Source organism: Lichenostomus cassidix, chromosome 3 (genome assembly GCF_008360975.1).
Source record: "Lichenostomus cassidix isolate B80296 chromosome 3, HeHo_3.0, whole genome shotgun sequence".
NCBI classification, from domain to species: domain Eukaryota; kingdom Metazoa; phylum Chordata; class Aves; order Passeriformes; family Meliphagidae; genus Lichenostomus; species Lichenostomus cassidix.
In genome coordinates, this window is record NC_139483.1 from 37,228,501 (window position 1) to 37,247,513 (window position 19,013).

Below are 19,013 nucleotides of genomic sequence, written 5' to 3' on the forward strand. Positions count from 1 at the left end.
TGTAAGAGGAGTTCTAAATTGTCCCTTTGGCCTCCAGTGTTTTGAAAAAGAAAAAAAAAAAGCGCTATTCCTCACTTTTAAGTAAATGATCACTCAGAGTGGAATTTATTTCAGAGCATCACTGTGACCATTCCTGTTCAAGGTAAAAGACAGCACAGCTTGAACAACTCTTCCGTGTCTTTGGTGTCTGTGCCTTACTTACTATGCCTTGAGAAATAGCATTAGAAATGCCTGGATGGAAATAAAAGCACATATTTCAAAGTGCCACTCAATACTTTATTAATGTTTATAAAAAGTGATTGAAAGATGCAAACAGGTTTTGTAAAACTAAACCACAGAAATGTACTTGATGTATTCCCCTAGCACAGCAATACTTTTTCTTCATCTCTACTCATGACACCATCTGATGCCAGTGGGAGCTGCCTATGTTGTGGATGAGGTCACTGCAGGGTCACTGCATAGTAAATAAGTTGCTTGGCTTTTTGGGTAAGTTCAAGTATTGAATCACTTTCATATCTTCTTCCAAGTGACCTTTACCGGGGGGAATACCATGCTCTGATGGAGTGACAGATTTGAACTGGCCCTTTCACTGTCTGACAGCAATGGCTTCTGAACTTCGCTGTGGGTTTGTCTTGATGAGAATGAAAAGCTGCTTTTGGCAGGTGGAGGCTCACGAGCCACGTGTTGTGTGCGCAGGCACATAGGTGAACATACATCCTCCCCTCCCCAAACACTCGCTTTTCCCCTAATCCAGATGAACTGTGAGAGCAGTCAGATATCAGATTTAACAGAGCCCACAGGTAGCAGGCAGGGGAGAGAGCAGGGATGCAGGAGAGACATTTCACAAAAGGCTTTTATTAATAGTCTTTACAGAACTAACTGTAAAGTCATCAAAGCCATCCCCGTGGTCCTGACTGAAAGCTCTGATCTGCTGGTAGTGTGGCTTTTTCTCAGCATGGACTGCTTCTGTTCTTGAGCTGAAACATGTGAGTTGAAGCTGACTGTGTGGCGTTTTGACAACCCATTTAAATAAAATTAATCTATTTGCTAATCCTTTGAGGGGAGGGAGTATAAATTAGAGGAACTAAGAGCATATGATGGAGAGAAAAGGAATCCAGCTTTCTAATTTACAGTGACCTTCAGGATTCACCATAAACCTTTACCATCCAAAAATGAACATTTCATCTCATTCTGGAGATAAGTTTTGAAGCATGAAAAAATCTGTCCATTTTTTTACATGCTCAAATGCAGACCAAGCACTTTTGAAAGTCATGACCTGTGATCTGGACTTAAAATTTGTCCCTTAATATATTAATTTGTCAGATGTGTCTGTATGATGCAACCCCTCTCTAATCATCTCTTCCCTTTCAGAGCAGTGTAAATACTCCAAGCAACTGCATGCCTCAGCTAGATGCAATATGATTTCCTTCTCTCACTTCACTGGGCTATCTACCCACCAAAAAGTGCAATACTGAAGATTCACCATCAAATTTAGGTGTGATGTGATGCCAGGAAAAAGCCAAAACAAACTCTGAAAAAAATACAGTAGCACTCCTGTATTTCAAACAGATAGGCATGATTTCTTCTTGAAAAAAGATAGTGACAGAGAATTTTTTTTTTTAATTTTTTGATAACCAGGTCAAATATTTTACACCCTGTGTTGTGAAACCCCCAAACCTCAGCTGTGGAGTTACCTGGGATGGAATGTCTCCAGGCTTTTACATTTTACTTGTGCTTTCAAGTTCAATAAATCAGTTTCTTTCATTTCAGTGCCCTACTCAGCCCCTTTTGGCTCCCAATGCTTTGTCCCCTGCTTTTGGTGACTTCTTTTTTTCCTGTTTCTAAGCATGGTCTCTTTCCTTCTGTTCTGACAGACCTTTCTCTCACTCCCAGAGTTTTCATTATTTAGCAGGATTTTTTATCCTCTTCTGCCACCTGGACTGTGTCTCACTTGTTCTTGCTCACTCCTGCTTCAAAGGCTTCTTTGTTTCCAAGCCTCTCCGGCTGGACCTGGCTTTCTGTTTTATTAGAAAGCTCTGACTCAGAAAGCCTCAGCATCCTGTGAAGGATCACCTTAGCCCCTGGTAAGGATGTTCTACAGCCCTAGAACTGCTCAGAGTTACCTTGGAATTCAAAACTCTGGGTGGAACAAATAGCTAAGAGCTCACTCAGAGCTCTGCTCTTCTGACAGCCTGTGTCCTGGAAGCAGTGAGGTTGCAGGTTTGCCTTTCCATGAGACTCCCACATGACAAAATCCAACAGCTCTCTACCCATCTGTGGGTTGGGGACAGCATAGGACCCCAGAGGTGAGCTGTAAGAACAGAGTAACTTCTCTGGCACTGTTGTTCCATCAGGCTTCAATGGCTACCAAGGCTTTTCTACATCTGCCTTAAGGGAAATGGACTCAGAGCCAGAAAAGGAGGGAACCCTTACCCATAGTCCTTGACACTGAGAGCCACAATATTCCTCCTCATTCTCTTCCTCATATCAGGACCAAGGAAAAGCAACTGCTGTGAGAGATATAAGAACAAGTTTTTTCCATGAATAAAGGAATGTTTCACCCCATGACAGTTCTCAGCTAGAACCCCTCTTACAAAGAAAGATGTGGCAGGGGGAAGGGCCTTTCCTCTTTTTACATCCTTAGAGAGTAAATATTCTAAAATAAAACTGCATAACAGACAGTAAAGCCAGTGAAAGTCTCTGTTATATCCAGCATTAGCATACCAAAGTCACCGGCATGAGCCCAGTGTGTGGAGATTGCCTGTTCATTAGCTGGATTGCTCTGTTTTGACGGTGCACTGGTTTAGCACTGATGTAACACCTTCACAGTCAAACACTGTGAGCCTGGTTTGAAAGACTGTAAGCATTTCCTTCAGGTGGCCAGGCAAGCAAAGCAAAATGAAAGCTGCTGGTGGGTGACAGGAATAAAAATACAGGATAAGAGAGTGTGATATTTCTCAGAGCCACACTGGGGACGCTGCAGGAATCCTAAAGAACACATCCAAGCTGAAAGGAGAGAGGAAGAATTTTTGGCTGGAGTTGGTGCAAACAATTACTGTGCAAGCACCAAGAGCTGGCCTGCCTCTTGTTTTTTTCTTTTTTAATGGCTTGGGGAATAGATTTGGCACCTCTGTTTCCTATTTTTAATGCTCTGCCTGTGTAAGACAACCAGAAAACTCGATGGGATATGCCACTTAAGAATCAAGTCATTGGTTCTTCATTCAGAAACCTGATTTTGTCCAGCTGTTCTCTCAAGTCATGTTAGCCAAGGAAGTTTAATTTCAACTGCATGTGTGTCTTTACCTTTTCTGAAGCCGGAAATATTAATCACTAAATCTGATTGGTCTCACAACTGCTCACCCCAAGGGCAGCTTTTTTAGCTTATGAAAACTAATGTCAGTTGATATTGTCATCTGCATGGCTTGATGACCAAGAGCTGAAGACAGGCTATTTCCATTTTAACTAGACAATAAAGCAGAGAACCTGATAAACACTGAGGTATGGCAGATTTCAGCCAGGCACTTTTTATGAAATGAAGTTTCTCATTGGTCTCATACCCACCCTATCACTGGAAACAGAGCTGCCTATGCTTATCCTTTTAATGTTTGTATTAAGAGATCTCATCAAAAGACGGGAGAAGACTGTGCACCCAACTGAGAAAATTAAGGGGGAAAAGACTTATTGTTATATAAATGTCCTTTCCTCCCACTTTTGCAGAGCTGCTCTTGATCCTTTCAAAGCAGTCTCCCTTTGAGAAAAGAAGATGCTGTTAGCTGGAATAATGCAAAGAAATTACAACAGTTAGTCTTTTATGTTAATATTTCAGTCCATTAATGCTGTTATTACTTATCAAGCACAAACCCAATGCTAGAGGCTTTCCAGATAGCAAACTCTGTGTCCTGGTGTATAGTGTGCAGGTGATATATGCAAGAGGGTGTGTGAGTTGGCAACTAATTAGGTGCTGACACGTACCTGAGGAGATGGGCACTGGGCTCCTAGCTCTGCAGCACAGGGGTTAGCCAGACTAAGCAAACTTTTTAAAGTTGCTCCGCTCTCAGCTCTGACGTGTGAGGTCTGATCTCTTCTCGGTGCGTTACTTTTCCTGCTGGTAAAAGAGAAGCAACTATGCTTTGTCGCTGTGTCTTTAGATTTCAGAAGGTGTCATGAAACGTAACTTCCCATGTAGATAAGGACTACTTAGCATACTGGGACGTGCTCTCATTAAAGGCCTTCGTGCACTGCTACAGCATGATACCTCAATAAATGCATTTCTTTCTCTACCAGAACACATTTTGATTTTCTGTACTTGGTTCCACAAACAAGCACTGAAATTTCACCTGTATTTTTAATGAGTTTCCTCCATACCTCCTTTTAATTTTTACTTTTTTTTTTTTAAAGAATGAATATTTTAAATTAAACAGAAAAGGAAAGGGGCAAGCTAAGTGTAGGGACAGGGCTTTCAATGCTAAGGATGAAGTTTATTGCAATTTCCTCCATTTTCCCCTCATGTGCTTCCTTGGAAAGAAGTTTGAATAGAAAATCAGGCAGAGTTGATCCTTGATTTCTCTGGATACCACTGTAGAGGAAAATTCACTAAATATAATTGCCTGAGCAGGTAATACCTTCTGGTCTCAATAGATAGGTTTTTCTAAGCTGATGTACTGACCTGTCCTCTAACAAAATCTCTGAAAACTGGAGATGAGTGGTTGACCTGGTCCAGCGTGTCTTCACCATTTTGCATGGCAGGACGGAGGTTAAGCACCTCGATAGGGTTTACTGCCACACATCCACACTCCAGAGACCCCCCCTTCAACATAAGCAGCAGATTAAAAACAGGGCAGAAAGGGAGAAGTAGCTGTGCTTGTTCTGAGCCTTCCCACCTGCCCCAGGCATTGCACATACAAAACCAGACTTGACAAAAGAGGAGCAGGAGTGGACTCCTCTTTGCTTTTCGAGGAGGATCAGGCCTTGTCCTGATGAACTGGAAAGAGCGTTTCCAAGTGCCCTGGGGCATCCCATGGCTACACAGACAGCAAAATGCTGAATAGGGATGTGCTCAATTTTGAGTTTCACACAGCCTTTTCTGAAGCTGAATGCCTGCATGACATTGTGCTATAAACTCTGACATTGAAGACCCTGAGACCCAGGGTCCACTGTAGGGACAACAGTGTGCAGTCATCTCTTCCTCCGAAGCCAGTTTCCTTGGGATTTGTTGCTTGCATATTGGGGAATGCGGGTTGAGTGGTCAGTGGCCCTGAACACACCACCTTTATACAGATCTAGGAGGTACAGACATGTAAACATAGAGCTGTGCTTAAACTGAACACCTCTGAAGTCTTTGGGTGTATAGTGCAATTCAGGGTTTGGTTTAGCTCAAGCAAACAAACAAACAAACAAACAAATAAAAAAAGAGGGTCCAGCAAAAATGTTTGGTTTGAGACACCTGCCTATGGCTGAACCACATAATAGTTCTGGCCCAGTATTTCTAACTGCAAACTAATTTTCCTTCATACACAGGTTGATGCCTGTGTGTACACAGGCAAATGCAGAGAAGCCTCTGGGGAAGGCGAGCAGTCAAGTGGGGAATTCTGCATGTTGGGAGCCCACACAGAGCTCAGCTGATGAATAAATAAAGGAGTGCTGGCTTCTGACTGTGCCAATTTCTTAACCTTTGGGATCATTAACGACTTCTCTCTTCCACTGGAAAAAAAAAGCCAGCAGTTCCTGTATTTTTCTGAGACACAAGCAAAGCATTTAGCACCACAAATAAGCTCATAATTTGACAGGCAAAATGCCCGGAAAAGTGAAAGCAGATTTCTCTCTCCAAGTCCCTGAATATCTATCCTTTACTTGGTTTTCAAATACTGTTTCCTTTTTGTTTAATCACAGGTTTGGGTCAAGCCACTCTTCAAAATATCATGCCCTGTCCATGTGCATTTTCTTAACCTTAAGCATGTTCACAGTTTCCTGCTTTGCTAGCCAAAACAGACACCACACAGAAATGCCTACACATGTCCAGAGTAGTTGCTGAGGTAGCTCTCATTTTTAATTTACCTGCCATCCATCCATGTATTTTTTTCCTTATGTGCAAAGCCAGCATCCACAGAGCTGGCATAACAAGTACTCAAGAAGCTGTATTTGCTGTGAAAGTCAGCAAAGGGAATTAGCTACAGTATGTGAAAAAATAACTTTAGATGGCAGGCCTAAAGAGCTGAGGCTGATAAAGGCCACAGCCAGGCAGAATGTTCAAGCCTCATGAAAATGAAGTAATGCTGAGCTTTTTGCAAGAGACTTCCAGCCAACAAGCTCAATGGATTCTCAAAGGGATGAGGAAGCAGGTGGCACCCCAGGGTAGGGTCTGCCTGCCCCAGGATCCTTGTTGGAGATAAGTCCCTGAGTGCTCTCTTGGGACTGATCAGAGGATCACACTTTGCTGCCTTGCTGTCTGACTGCTGCTGCATTGGAGAAAGGTGATACCTGCAGCATTTGCATCACAGTAAATGAAATTCTGACTGAGTGTGGGGAAAAAAATGATCCATGTAAGAGTGGTTCAGCACTGAAGCAAGTGCCTACCCAGGCTGTGCACTTTCCATGCTTAGATAGCCAAAATTCAATTGGACAGGCCTCAGCAACCTGCTCTAAGTTTAAATTTAACCATGCTTCAGTAGGGTTTGGACTGGAGACCTCCAAGCCCCATTCAATCTCAACTGTGCCATAATCGTATGAGAGGGAAGGACAAGATGAATCTTCCCTTTTTACTACTCTCCTCCCCTTCCATCTCCTCTCTCCCACCCTTCCCCTCCCTACACACCTTTTGGATTAGCATTTGACTGCTTTTCTGCTAGAAAGAAGTTTTGAAGGTAACTCATCACCCTACATACACACTTGATTTTGAGGAGAAACCCACATCCCAGTGGCAATTTTATGCCAAAGTTTTCAAAGCTGACTTACTGAAGACCATGTCAGCAAAGCGTGACTCTGCCCAGGTAGTCTGAGTACTAATGTTTGGTAGCCAGAGGATTCACACTTCCTCAGTCCCTCTGAGGAAAGAAGGACATTTCTCTGGGCAGCCTCTGTGAGGAGCCTGTCACCATGATGAAACACCAGTTGTGATTATCCTGTGTAAACCACCTGAAATCCACATGTAAAGTGACAAAAAATTAACCTTAAAATTAACCCTACCAATCACATTAAAGGGAGAAGAATGGCATATCTAATTTTGCTTAATACTCGTGAGGGAGAGAACGGACTCCAGTCTTTTTCATTAATGTTTAATAAAAAATTTATTAATTTTCTTAAATAAAGGTTTTAATGTCTCACACCTACTTCTTGGGTCCCAGAGGAACTCGTCTTCTTTGTTATCAGCTTTTGCATTTGCTCTTGGGATCGCCTTTCTTTTTTTTTTTTTTTTAAATAAAAAGCTGTTTTCTTCCTTTTCTTCTTGCTAATGAATTCTAGAGGAGTTTTCCAGGCTGCAGGAGTAGACATCGCTGCAGTCGGGATAGCTGTGAGAGTGAGAGCTGTGTGCTGGTTGAGTTTCCAACAGATGCAGAGCTGTTTCCCCCGCAGTCCTCGGGAGCCCCCCGAGCTGCTTGCACACCCCACTCAATGCAGAGCGGCAGCTAGCAGCTCCGCACCACAATCAGTTCTTTAATTAATCGTGCTATAATGAGATGCATGGTTGAGGGGACTGCTGCAGGAGCGCTTTAGGGAGTAAATACAAAGCCAAGCCCTGCTGCCACGCAATCACGGCCCCGTGAAAGGGGCACCCGCCCTGCGGCGATGCCCGTGTGCTTTCTGTGTCCCGGCTTGTGACCTGGGGTCAGTCTGGGTATCCCCCCGGGCCGCACGCAGAGCTAAAGAGGAAAGGTGCAGGGAAAATGCTCATGTGATTTTTTTGATCGGTGGTAATTTTTGTATCGCAGAGAAATTTGCGAATGGTTTCTTGCCGCTCTGGATTTTCTTTTTTGCCCCTGCTTGAAGCTGTGAAATTTCCTGAGTTATGAAAAACACAGGTCCTTACTCAGGTTTTTAGGTCAGCAAGAAATCCGCGATCGCCTAAGATGAAATTGCTGTGACTTTTCCTGGGATTAGTTTGTGATATGCTGCATTCAGGGAATGCATCGCATGCACCTTCGAAACTGAAAGATGAAGTCAAGGGAATAGTTTCAGGTTTGCCTGCTTGTAATAGTGGCTAATTTGGCCAAAAGCCTGTAATAAGAGAAATCACAAATGATTTCTGAAGTTGATTGTATTATTCTATCACACAGAAAGGGGAAATGACAGGCCCTCTTCTCTTTCACAGGATGTGATTGATTCCCATTGATTTAATCGCTGCCGGGGAGTGTGTCAGGCTGGGACGGACTGGGGCAGGGAGGAGAGAAGACCCAATAGCAGGCAGCCAGGCATTATCTCTAATGATAAATTTTCCTCACTGGAAGTCACTAAAAGGCCTTGGCTACAGGATAATGTTCATACACTTATTTTTCTCCTGCTGTAAACAACAAAACATTTTATGAACAAAGCAGGGAATACGGATTGTCATGTCAGGACTCCAGATTACTTCACTCCTTATAGTAAAGTGCTGCGGGTCTGGATTTGAGAGGTGGCTGGTATCATACTGCAGGGTCTTGACACAGCAAACAAATCTGCAAAAATGGAGACACCTTCCCTGTGACAGGAGTGCCACTGCCTACACAGCTATTGGCAGTTTGCAAAGCCTGTGTAATCGGTCATGGGGATAAAGGACAGAAATATTTCTAGATGCAGCACTTTTCTGCTGATTTGAGGATCATCCTACAAAGTAACATGACCAGCCTCACTGATTCAGCCCTTGCATGTTCTCTTCTTCTTGAGAAGTCTCCTTTCTTCAAAAAAGAACAGTATCTGTCAAGGACAACTAATCCCTATTGCTTTCTCTCAGGGGGTCCTTTCATGTGGCAAGAAAAGACCACAGCTTAGCTGAGTGAAAGTGGGCTGATGTTCTAATTTTGTTCTTCCACTTCCCTTTTGTTTTACAATCTATTTAGGATTAGAAATGTACTTAGGAGATGTAATTCTGAAATGGAGTTTCTGTCAGAAAACCCTCAAAAATGTCATGACAAGGAACAATCTTTAAAAGTTTGAAACTTCTTGTTTCAGCAGTCTTTAATGGAACAGGCTTAAGAAAAAAAAAGCCCATAAAATTGCTCTGTTTTGACATTTACCAAATGAAATTTTTGGACATTTTGTGTCAAAATGGCATTTTTCATTTCAAAAGTGACCTAAACTAAAAGGAAACAAAGTTTAACAAGAGAGTGAAACACATGGAGAATGAAGCATGCATTTCGTTTTGGGGTGAATAGTTTAGTCTGAATTACCCCCTCAAGAAACCCAAAATTATTTACTGTAATCAAAATGTCATTTTCCTGATTTGTCAACAGAACCAAAATAATAAAAACATCTCTTTACCCTTTAGCTTTAAGCTGAGGACAAAATAAACATTTTTTAAATTTGATTTGCAGCGGCAGCAGGACATGGCAACTGGCAAAAGAGCTGCTTAACATGTTTCTAATTTCTGTGGTGAGTGGGAGCGGGTCAGTTGCAAAAGCACAGCAACAGCTTACCCAGCCCCATAGCTTTTGGTGATGTGAGAACTATAGCTACAGATAGTAAAGCCAATAGTAAAGAAAAAATTTAGTCTGCAACTAAATTTCTGAGCCAAGAGGCACTATCCATAACCACCAAATCTTCTCAAGTGTTGTCTTCTCCCAGTGAAACACAGCCCTGACAACTTTAATTTTGTTGCATCAGCCCTGCGTTACTGACCTGGCCCCCTCAGCTTCCTTGGAGCTCTTACCACATCCCCCTCAGTGCTGTAGCTGCTGCCCATGTGCACTGAGCCTGGGGGCTAAGAATACCCATTACAAATGCTACTGCATAGCAGGAGCATTTCTTTCTCTGTATGGAATCCCTCTGTGTGGATTGTGTTACCATCCCACCTCAGCTAGCACATGCCGTCTGGGATTAACTGGCCCATGAGACTGAGTCCTGGCAGGGACCAGTGCAAACCCAATTTTGCCCCCACTCCAGAGCTCCCCTTGAGGCCATGTGTGCTCACACATGCTCTTCTCAGGTGCCATTTTTGGGGACTGCTCCTCAAAGGAGTCAGCATCTATTTTATTCCCCCTCTTCAGGTATAGTCCATACTTGACAAGTGGTGGCCATCAGTGTCCCCTTCCCCAGTCCCCACAGTGACTTCCCCTTCAGGCTCCCTGTCATTTGAGCTCTGTTGAGGTTCCCCTGCACAGTGCTCTCACACAGACTATCTTTCATGCGGGGATTTTTCTCCTTCTTTCCTTTGGGAAGCCTTTCACATCTTTGAGAGGACGGGGACTAGGGAAGGCCTCTGCCAGAAGTATGTAGGTAGAGCAGGGAATAAGTGTGTAGGAAACTTAACTCTCTGTAGGTTATCCCATCCAGACACTTTGTCACTGCAGACACTTTGTCATACTTTGTCACTCCTTACCCTGAAAATTCAGTGCAGTCTTACCAGCATTAGTAGAGGTTCCTTTTTCATCTGTGCATGAAGTCAACATTTGTAATGTAATCTGTCGTTGCCATTGTGTGTGTATGAGCGTATATATATATATATATATGAATAAAACGAGCCATATATATGCCTATAAACTAATGAAGTTCAGAAACTCTGCGAAATTAGGAACATACATGTCACTGTAGTAGCTTGAAAAAATAAGTGATGCAAGGCTTAGCCCTTTCAGGCTACCCTTTCTTGTTTCAACAGCTTCTGCAAACAGGATGGCAGGAGGGACTGGGTGACTTCAGAAGTTTGTGACGAGGCATGAAGCCCTTCAGCCTCAGCTGTCTGGTTGAGTTGTGACTCCATACAACAGGGCCTGCAGCTTGCTCCAATCAAGACCCCTCAGAAACTGTCAGACCTTTTGTTCTGAGCTGAGGTTCTGTTTAGAAAAAAGTTTGTGAGTAGAGTACGGGAGAGATGGTATTTCTTTCTTTTTTCTAGTTTAGGGCCAAGGTAAACTGGCACCAAGGGCATAGGTGGACTTCTGCTGGCCTATGCAATGAGGGCTTTGGGATCCTGGATATATTTGCAGCATGTTTCATGGATGCTATCACTGGGTGTATAAAAGAGCAGTTTATTACAGCAAAAGCTCTGCTGATAGCATGGTGCCTGCAGTGAACTCACAAGGATGGCTGGATTATCAAGGGATGTAAAAAAAGCCTTTTAGAAGTGTCACTCCTACACACTAGGGTACAGCAGGAGGTGCACAGCAGCAGTCTGTGTGTCTTTCACAGCAGGGACTGTTGGCACAATGGCTTCTGTTTTTGCTGCCTGTTCAGTATTATTTGTTTTATGTTGATACTGTCAATGCACTTAAAGAGATTATATATTTTTCCCATGGCATAAACAAAATGACTTGCATTTTGCAAGGAGAGTAATGGTAATGAGAAGTCAGGCTTCAAGGGGAAATGATAGTAAGGTTGACAGCAAGGAGAAATAAATCTTGTACATTCAACTTATTCTGAGCTGACTGTCATTTCCTTAAATAAATTAATAAAGTCAAGTCCCCGCATTCTTACCATATGAGGATTGGAGAAGAGGGAATGAGCTGTGATCTTGTAGCAGGCAGTGTTTTTAGTAGGTGATCTCTTACCATTAGCTCGATCAGGCTTCAAGCAAGACATGAGTTTGATGGTTCTCTTCAGGCTGATGTCAAACCTTTGCCCTTCCCCTTCCATCTCATACCTTGCAGCAGCCCAGAGCTAGACATGATTACAGAGACAGAGGATGATGTAAGGACTCTTCTGAGGCCAGCTGGGCTTAACAGGTCACTTTGGAAGCATCTCTGGCCCTTCTCCCCCACCCGCTGTCACCCCTCTCGTCCCCTGCTCAAGCGTGTAGCCATGAGCTAGATTGAAATGGGGAGGGGGAATTATGCTATTAATAGCTCTGAATCACTGCTCCCTGGAAGATGCTGAGCATTTGTTTATCCTTTGTTCCCAGGGGAAAACATACTGTATGTTGGGTTGTTTTTTTCCCCACCCAAATACAGAACAGTGGCAGCTGAGCTGCTGTATGAGAATAGCATTAAAATGTGTAATGCACCATAAATAAACAGAAATAGACAGCCAGGAAGCTGTGGTAATCACTGCTTTGATGTAGCATGAATTATGATGTGTGTATATATGTGAGCGAGTGTGCGGGGGCGGGGTTTCAGGGTTTCATGTTTCTGGCTGTGCTTGTTTTGACTCAGCTGCTGTTGCTCTGGGAAGAGAGCGAACCCAGCCTGTCATTTACCTACCTCCACCTCCGCACTGACAGCTGTGCTTGTCCCTTGACTCATAGGAAAGGGATCTCAACCTCCACTGCCTGTTGCCTTGGAGTCCCTCCCTCCTCCTCCTCCTCCTTCCTCCTTGCCCCCTTTGCCCCGATAGCAGGGCACTAGGGGTAATCCTGGCAATCTCCCAGGACCAGGTCACTCCTCCTGCAACCTAGAGAGGATCCTCTTACATCCTGGGCTACAACATCACCTTCCAGGAGTAGCTGATTTATGTTTCTTAGGTCTGCAATAGGCTGTTGGGGTTTTCTTCTTGCTGATTTCCTGCTGCTACTGGGGACAGTGAAAATGGCAATGGTTGTGTTAGCACAGACAGGTGAGATTATTAACAACTCAGTGTCATGCTTCCCTCAAGATACCCAAATGAAAAAGGTGGCTGTTGCAGCCTGGTGCTCTGAGATCAGCAAGATACACACAGTAGGTGGAAAGAGAGGAAAGCCAGCAGAAAAAATGTAGCACGTGTGTCTCCTTGTTGATTATCTCCTATCAGCTTCCCAGGGACTCCTTTAGCTGGCACAGCAAGCTGCTTGTTTGGAAAAATCTCCTGCCCATCTCTACTACAGCAGCAAGACAGCTTATTAAAACAGCCTAGCTTTCTTCTTGAGCTCTTTGCATTAATTTTTTACCTGGAGCCAATAGCCTCCCTCTGAAAAACTTGTTTGGTCTGAATAGCCACAAATGAGTCTAACAGTGCTTAAGTGCTGCTCGGGTTCAATGAATTCTCTGACCTTATGATAATTTAGGTGTCACAGGGCACCAATAAATGCCAAAAACTGTCTGCCAGTCTGTAACTAGCTGCAGAACCACGGCCGAGCGCTGCGGTGCTCAGCCAGGCTGCGAGGCCAATTAATGAGCCTGGAGCAGCAGAGTCCCTCCGGCCCCCGGCCATCCGTGGCTATCCGTGTCCATCCACGCCATCTCGCGGCTCCCGGCCGGACAGCGTCTGTTGCCCGCCCGGCACATCATCCCGCCCTCCTGGCTCAGCTCCGGGCTCCGGGCTCCACCCTGGGCTGAAAACATCGACTAAAAGGTTCATTCTTCTCATACAAGGAGCGCCATTTCCTAGTTGGGGCGAGGCAGGGAAAGCGCAGGGCTTGGCTCTGCTGACAAGCAGTTGTCTGGAGCTGGGAAAAGGTTTAAGAACCCAGAAAACTGAGAACACTTAAATACCCAAAAATTTTTCAGCCGAGTCAGTCAAGTCTGACTGGCTTAGATAGTCCTAATGAACTGCTGAGCATGAGCAAAATTTTCCTGCAGTGGTGATATACTGATGTAACCAAAGACCATGCAGAAACTATCCGAGTGAAGGAGTGGCTTTTAGCTAGACAGTTTCAATGCGAATTTGGTGCCTAAATACGTCCGAGCATCCAGAAGTATGGATTTTTCTCATTGTTGTCACTTAATACAGTTATACTTTATTTTATTAACATTTTTAGCAAAGAGGAAAGATTGTATATTGAAGTCTTGCTACATATAGGGACTGCAATACATAAAAGCAACAGGCAGCCCTGCAATTTTTCTCCGAGGAATAAAGGTGTGCCTTGGTGGAGCTGAGTTAATGCTGTAACTAATCTCTCCCTGACTCAGCAAGGAACTGAGGGATGTGCTTAACTTTATTTGCAAACTTTAAGAAGTTTGTGAAACAGATGAAGCCCTGTTGCTGCATGGCATAGCTGCACACTAATGGATGCATTAAAAAATGCTGTCACAGCACACCTATATTGCCACACATGGTAATTAGTCAAATTGCAAGACAATTAGCGTTCCAATGCTGAGATTGCTGACTTGCACTTGCTTCACAAATGCTGGAAACACCTTCCTCATTCAGAACTAGCAAGCCTAATTCCGTATTGTGTTGTAGCTCCATTGCCCTCCAGCAACACAAAAGGCCTGAAGAGGCTAGAAATAGCCTCTGGGGAGCAATCTCTGACATAAGATGTTCGTCCCAGTCCATCTGTTGGCATAGCACAGCTCCTCAACACTAGCTGACTCCAACTGTCTCACAAACCTCTGCCCGGGGCCCTTGTTGAGAAGGGGCCATGTGTTTGACACGTGCAAGCAGAGAGCACTGCCTAGCAGTAGCTCAGAAGCAGCTTATGGTCCTAGGGGCTAAATTAAACTCAGTTCAGGAGACAATAATAATCCATGAAGCGCCACATCTCTCACTCCTATCCACCAAATACTATTTCCTCCTCCCCTTCTGTTCACGGGCTGTCCCCCAGGAGATCATTGCTAGCCCTTCTTCCTGCAGAGAGGTCGAGTTGGAGCAGGGATATGGTGCAGGACTGGGCAAGGAGCCAGGGATCGTGTATTTTGGAGATGGTGGTAAGCAGGAGAAGGGAAAAGCAGGCTGTGGCTCCTTCATCTCAGTGAGCATCTCCATGCTCAGAGTGGCAGGATGAGCCCTGGGAAGCCCATGGGGAGCCAGTCCCTGTTTCTGGAGATGCCACGGTAAAGTGGGGTGTCTCTGCCTTCATTCCAGTGTGCCAGCTCACAGTGAATGTGCAGAGGGTTTTGGGCAAGAAGTGGGACTCCTTGTTTTTCAGAGCTACCAACCACTCCCTGCCTTTTTCTCAGGACAGAAATGCTTTCTTGTCTGGTCTTTCAAGCTGCCTGTGGCTCTGTCCTCCAGTGGGAATGGAGCTATTGGTTCTTTCCCACCATGGGGCAAGAATGGCCCTGAGCTTTCCAACCCTGTCACTGGAGTGCAGAGCAGAAGGCTGTCCCACTGTCCACCTGCCGAGTTCAGACACTGGGTACCCTCCTCTCTTCCTTCATTTGGATGTTGCTCTCAACATCAATCCTACTTCTGTTATACACAACATTTTCAGAACAAAAATTATATAAGCATGGGAAATATCCACTGCCCTTGACTTGAGATTGCTTTTCACTCCTTGTAAAGATAGGACTTGATAAAGTAACAATACAAAATGGCTTTTCCTGAGTCATATCTCTTTTTTTATTAGCTTTAGAGGCTCAAATCACCCAAGAAGAACACGAGAGTTTTTAATGCTCTTTCTTGATCAGAGGAAAAAATGAATGTAAGGGGATTCTGCTGTGCAAGAGTTATTTGACAATGCAAGCCTGATATAATAAATTATGCTGTTAATTTCTGTAAGGATGTAAAGCAAATGTAAACCAGCCCAAATGCTAGTATATTCAGACTTCATACAGTTTTTAATCTTTTGCATTGCAGAAGAAAAATAGGTATTTTTTCAAATGAAAAATTATTGACACTTCTGTTCTCACCAGCTGAAATTAATGGAAGGTTTGTCATTGTCTTAAATGAAGTGCGAATTACACCTTTGCAGTCCTGTTTAGCGTTATAAAATTGTCAAGCTGCCAGTTTCCTGTTGGCGTGTTAATGGGTTTTTTAAATGATATTTAAAGCAGATAAATTATTTGTATAGTGATTTATTCTATTTTGCAATTAATTGCAGTTACTTAAATACGTTTTATCTTACACTGGGGTTTTATTTTATATGTGAAGCCATTATATTTCCATTTTTAATGGTATTTGAGAGCTTTACATTTGCCCAAAAGATGAAAGTGTGGCAGTTAATGACTGGATGCAAATTCAGTGTTCTGCTTTCAGGCAGTTTATGACATTCAGTCAGTGTCTTTGCTGAGCAGAGGTTTACATTTTAAGGCTTTTTTTTAATCTTCTGACGTATTATTGCTAGGATTTCAGACAAATCCAATATTTTTGCACTTCACTTTTTTTTTTTTTGGTTCTTATTTGTTGGGTTTTTTTTTAAATTTTCAGGGAATAACAAGAATGAAATGTCTATGTAAAACATCGATACATCATAAAACACATCACATTTGCTTGAAGATACTGCTAGCATGAAAATATTAGTAGTTATAAATCCGTGTCCAAGAAAAATGACTATATTTCTCTGCATTCAACCAGCTGTTCATTAAATAGAAAGACACTTTTTCTAAATTGTCTAAGTTTTAAGGTCATGTATCTCCTTGGAATGGCTCAGTCTTTGAAGGAGCATTCTTCCAGTTGTTAAACTAGCTCTCAACATAAAGTCTTTTCTACTGTTTATGTGCATGCAGATGAAATTTGTATTCACAGAGAGCTAAACCAAGGCTTATATTCTTTTTCCCCTGAAAATGTGCTATCCCACCTTTTAGATGCTTCTCTTTTTGAGGTGTGGAACCATGTGTGAACCACAAATTGAAAAAGCAGACAGAACTGCAGATTTCTGGTATTTCTCTGCCCTTCGTATTTCACAGTGCTCATTGGGCTCCTGAATTTGACAGCAGCTTGGCCATTAGTACTGCGAATACCTGAATCTAGAAAAGCTAGAAAGCATGAAAGATAAGACGTGCTATCCCTTGAATAACTGTTGACAATGTATGGATGGAAATGGAACATTACAAGCATTACACTGTGGGGGAGCTTTACTAGAGTACCCAGAGGATGGAGTGGCTAACTTTAGAATTAAATCAGTACCATTGGCATTGCAATCCTGTTCAAAGGCTTCACTGGGCAAAAGCTGTTCCTCTACCTAATCAAAGACAGTTCACCTGGTATAACTGAAAGCACTCATGCTGATGCAGGTGACACAAATGCAAAAAACATTTCTAGTTCTGGCTCTCAGTGTCCTGTCTATAACCAGTCCAGTGTCTGGGTTTTAATTCCTTAACCTTTTTGTGGTACTTTTGTAACAAATATTATTGAATGACAATATACCCCCAAAAGTAAGGCTAGCATTTATTCAGGAATGCTCTTCTATTTAGTAGTTTTTAAATGAACACATAAAGTAATAGATAAGCTAGTTAACAACTCTGAAATAAAATTAATTTGTTGATGTAAATTGTTACTCTGCAGGAAATTCAGGTCTGCAAAATAGCTTCAGTTTTAGTTGCTGACAGTCACAGTGCCTTAAATAAGTTATTCCCACAAGTTCCATGAAGCAGCTTATAGATGCTTTTATTTAATGTCATAATTTTCTATTATTCTGATGGTAATGTTTGCTCTTCATTCATGAAACTTCTCCCAGAAACCAGACTCCTGGGAAAATTGGAAAGAAAAACAGAAAAAAGAAATCACTCTAAAGCACCCACTCATTAGCCCTATATCATAGGGTTAAAATTCATAAATTATAATAAAGTTTGCCAAAAAATTATTGGCTCCAAGCTTTGGCAGGAAGAAATAGTAATTTGTGCATAATAGATCAAGTTTAGCCATGTGACAGCAGCTGATGTTTGAACGCTGTAGCAAATGGATGATCTCTGAGTTATAGAAATTAAAGGTCAGTCATTCAAATACCAGTTATTTTATTTGACTCACATAATTAGTGGCCATTGCTACCTATTTCAACTGAGTGGTAAATGTTTATTTACTTTTACATCGTGTCCCCAGAGCAGCACAAAACAGTCTCAAGACACTGATGTGTCTAGCAGCAGAAAACACCCACAGTGACATCAGAGGGTGTCACTGCAGCAAGGGCAGGGACACCTCTGGAGGGGTTAGCCTGGGTGCCACTAGAGGGGTGCTGTGCAGTATGGCTCTTAGTGCATAACAGCTGCTTCAGCATGTGCTCATCATTTCTAGGCAGATCTGTCCAATTTATCTTGAACTCCCAGTGCCACAATGTGCTGCTGCCACTGCCCAAGCTGGTTTCTTCAGTTCTAGTACAAGTATGTCTGTGCCTGCTGAAATTATGACTCTTGTGTCCATGAACGTGCCCATGGAAACAGAGATGCACCAACCCTCCCTTTTTAAAATACTCCTGCAAGATTTGCAAAGTTTGTGCAGTGGAGACCACTGATAAAGGAAGTTTGCTGCCAATGGAAAGAGCAAACCAGAGAAGCATGAATGCAAGTGTGGGAACTGCAGCCTCACTTGTGCTCTGGGGAGTGCAATGACTTCCCAGCTGTCCATACTTACTGACAACATGATTGTGCCAATCCTCGTTTGTGAAGACAGTTCAATAGCCTCAAATGAGACTGCTTGCACAGACAGTGGGATTTTCCTGATACAGACTGCTAAACTTTAGGGACTGAATGGGATCCAAAGTCACATGAGATAGATACAGTCGAATGTCCAGTGGATGAAATGGTGTGAACTCAACTGCTGCTCTTGGCTGATGGGAACTTTCTATGAGGATGGAAGGACAAGGCATAGAAATAACTTGTACTTTATAAAAATGATTGTTTAGTATTCATTGTTTTTATTTTATTACCAGTCGAATGTAAGGTGAAATAAACGATTCATAAAGCTCATCTTCCCTTATCTCTGCAATTCTTTCTTGGGCTCACTGGTGATATAATTTATGCTTGTTTCTCCATTTACTGCAATTGCCCTTTATCAGAATTCAGGCTATACTTTGCTAGCTGATTCTGATAGCTGGAAGTAATGCAAAGAGGATGTTTTTTAAAGTAGATTATTACAGGGAAAAGAAATATTTTCTATCACTGTGATGGTGTTTGCGAAGGGGATCTAAATTTTCTTTCAAACAATAGTCCAACTGCTTAATCCTCTCACCTCAATGAATATTTATAAATACAAGAATCCGAGTTACCTTTCCTATCACCCCAAAAGAAAAACATATTGATAAGGCAGTATGAAATAAAAAAGCAGTTTTGGCTTACGAATTTCTCTCCTTGGTCAAACACGTGAAGAGAAGCAGATATGAAAAT

The 19,013-nt window shown here is 42.8% G+C and overlaps 1 long non-coding RNA gene across 1 annotated transcript in view; it reads left to right on the forward strand.

The window, feature by feature from the left end:
* Positions 1-18,596, forward strand: part of LOC146439480 (uncharacterized) — a 35,991-nt gene extending 17,395 nt beyond the window's left edge. The window contains exons 2-3 of the long non-coding RNA XR_014851260.1: positions 15,323-15,470; positions 17,926-18,596. This is a non-coding gene — a long non-coding RNA (uncharacterized LOC146439480). The remainder of the gene's footprint in view (positions 1-15,322; positions 15,471-17,925) is intronic.
* The last annotated feature ends 417 nt before the right edge of the window (positions 18,597-19,013 follow it).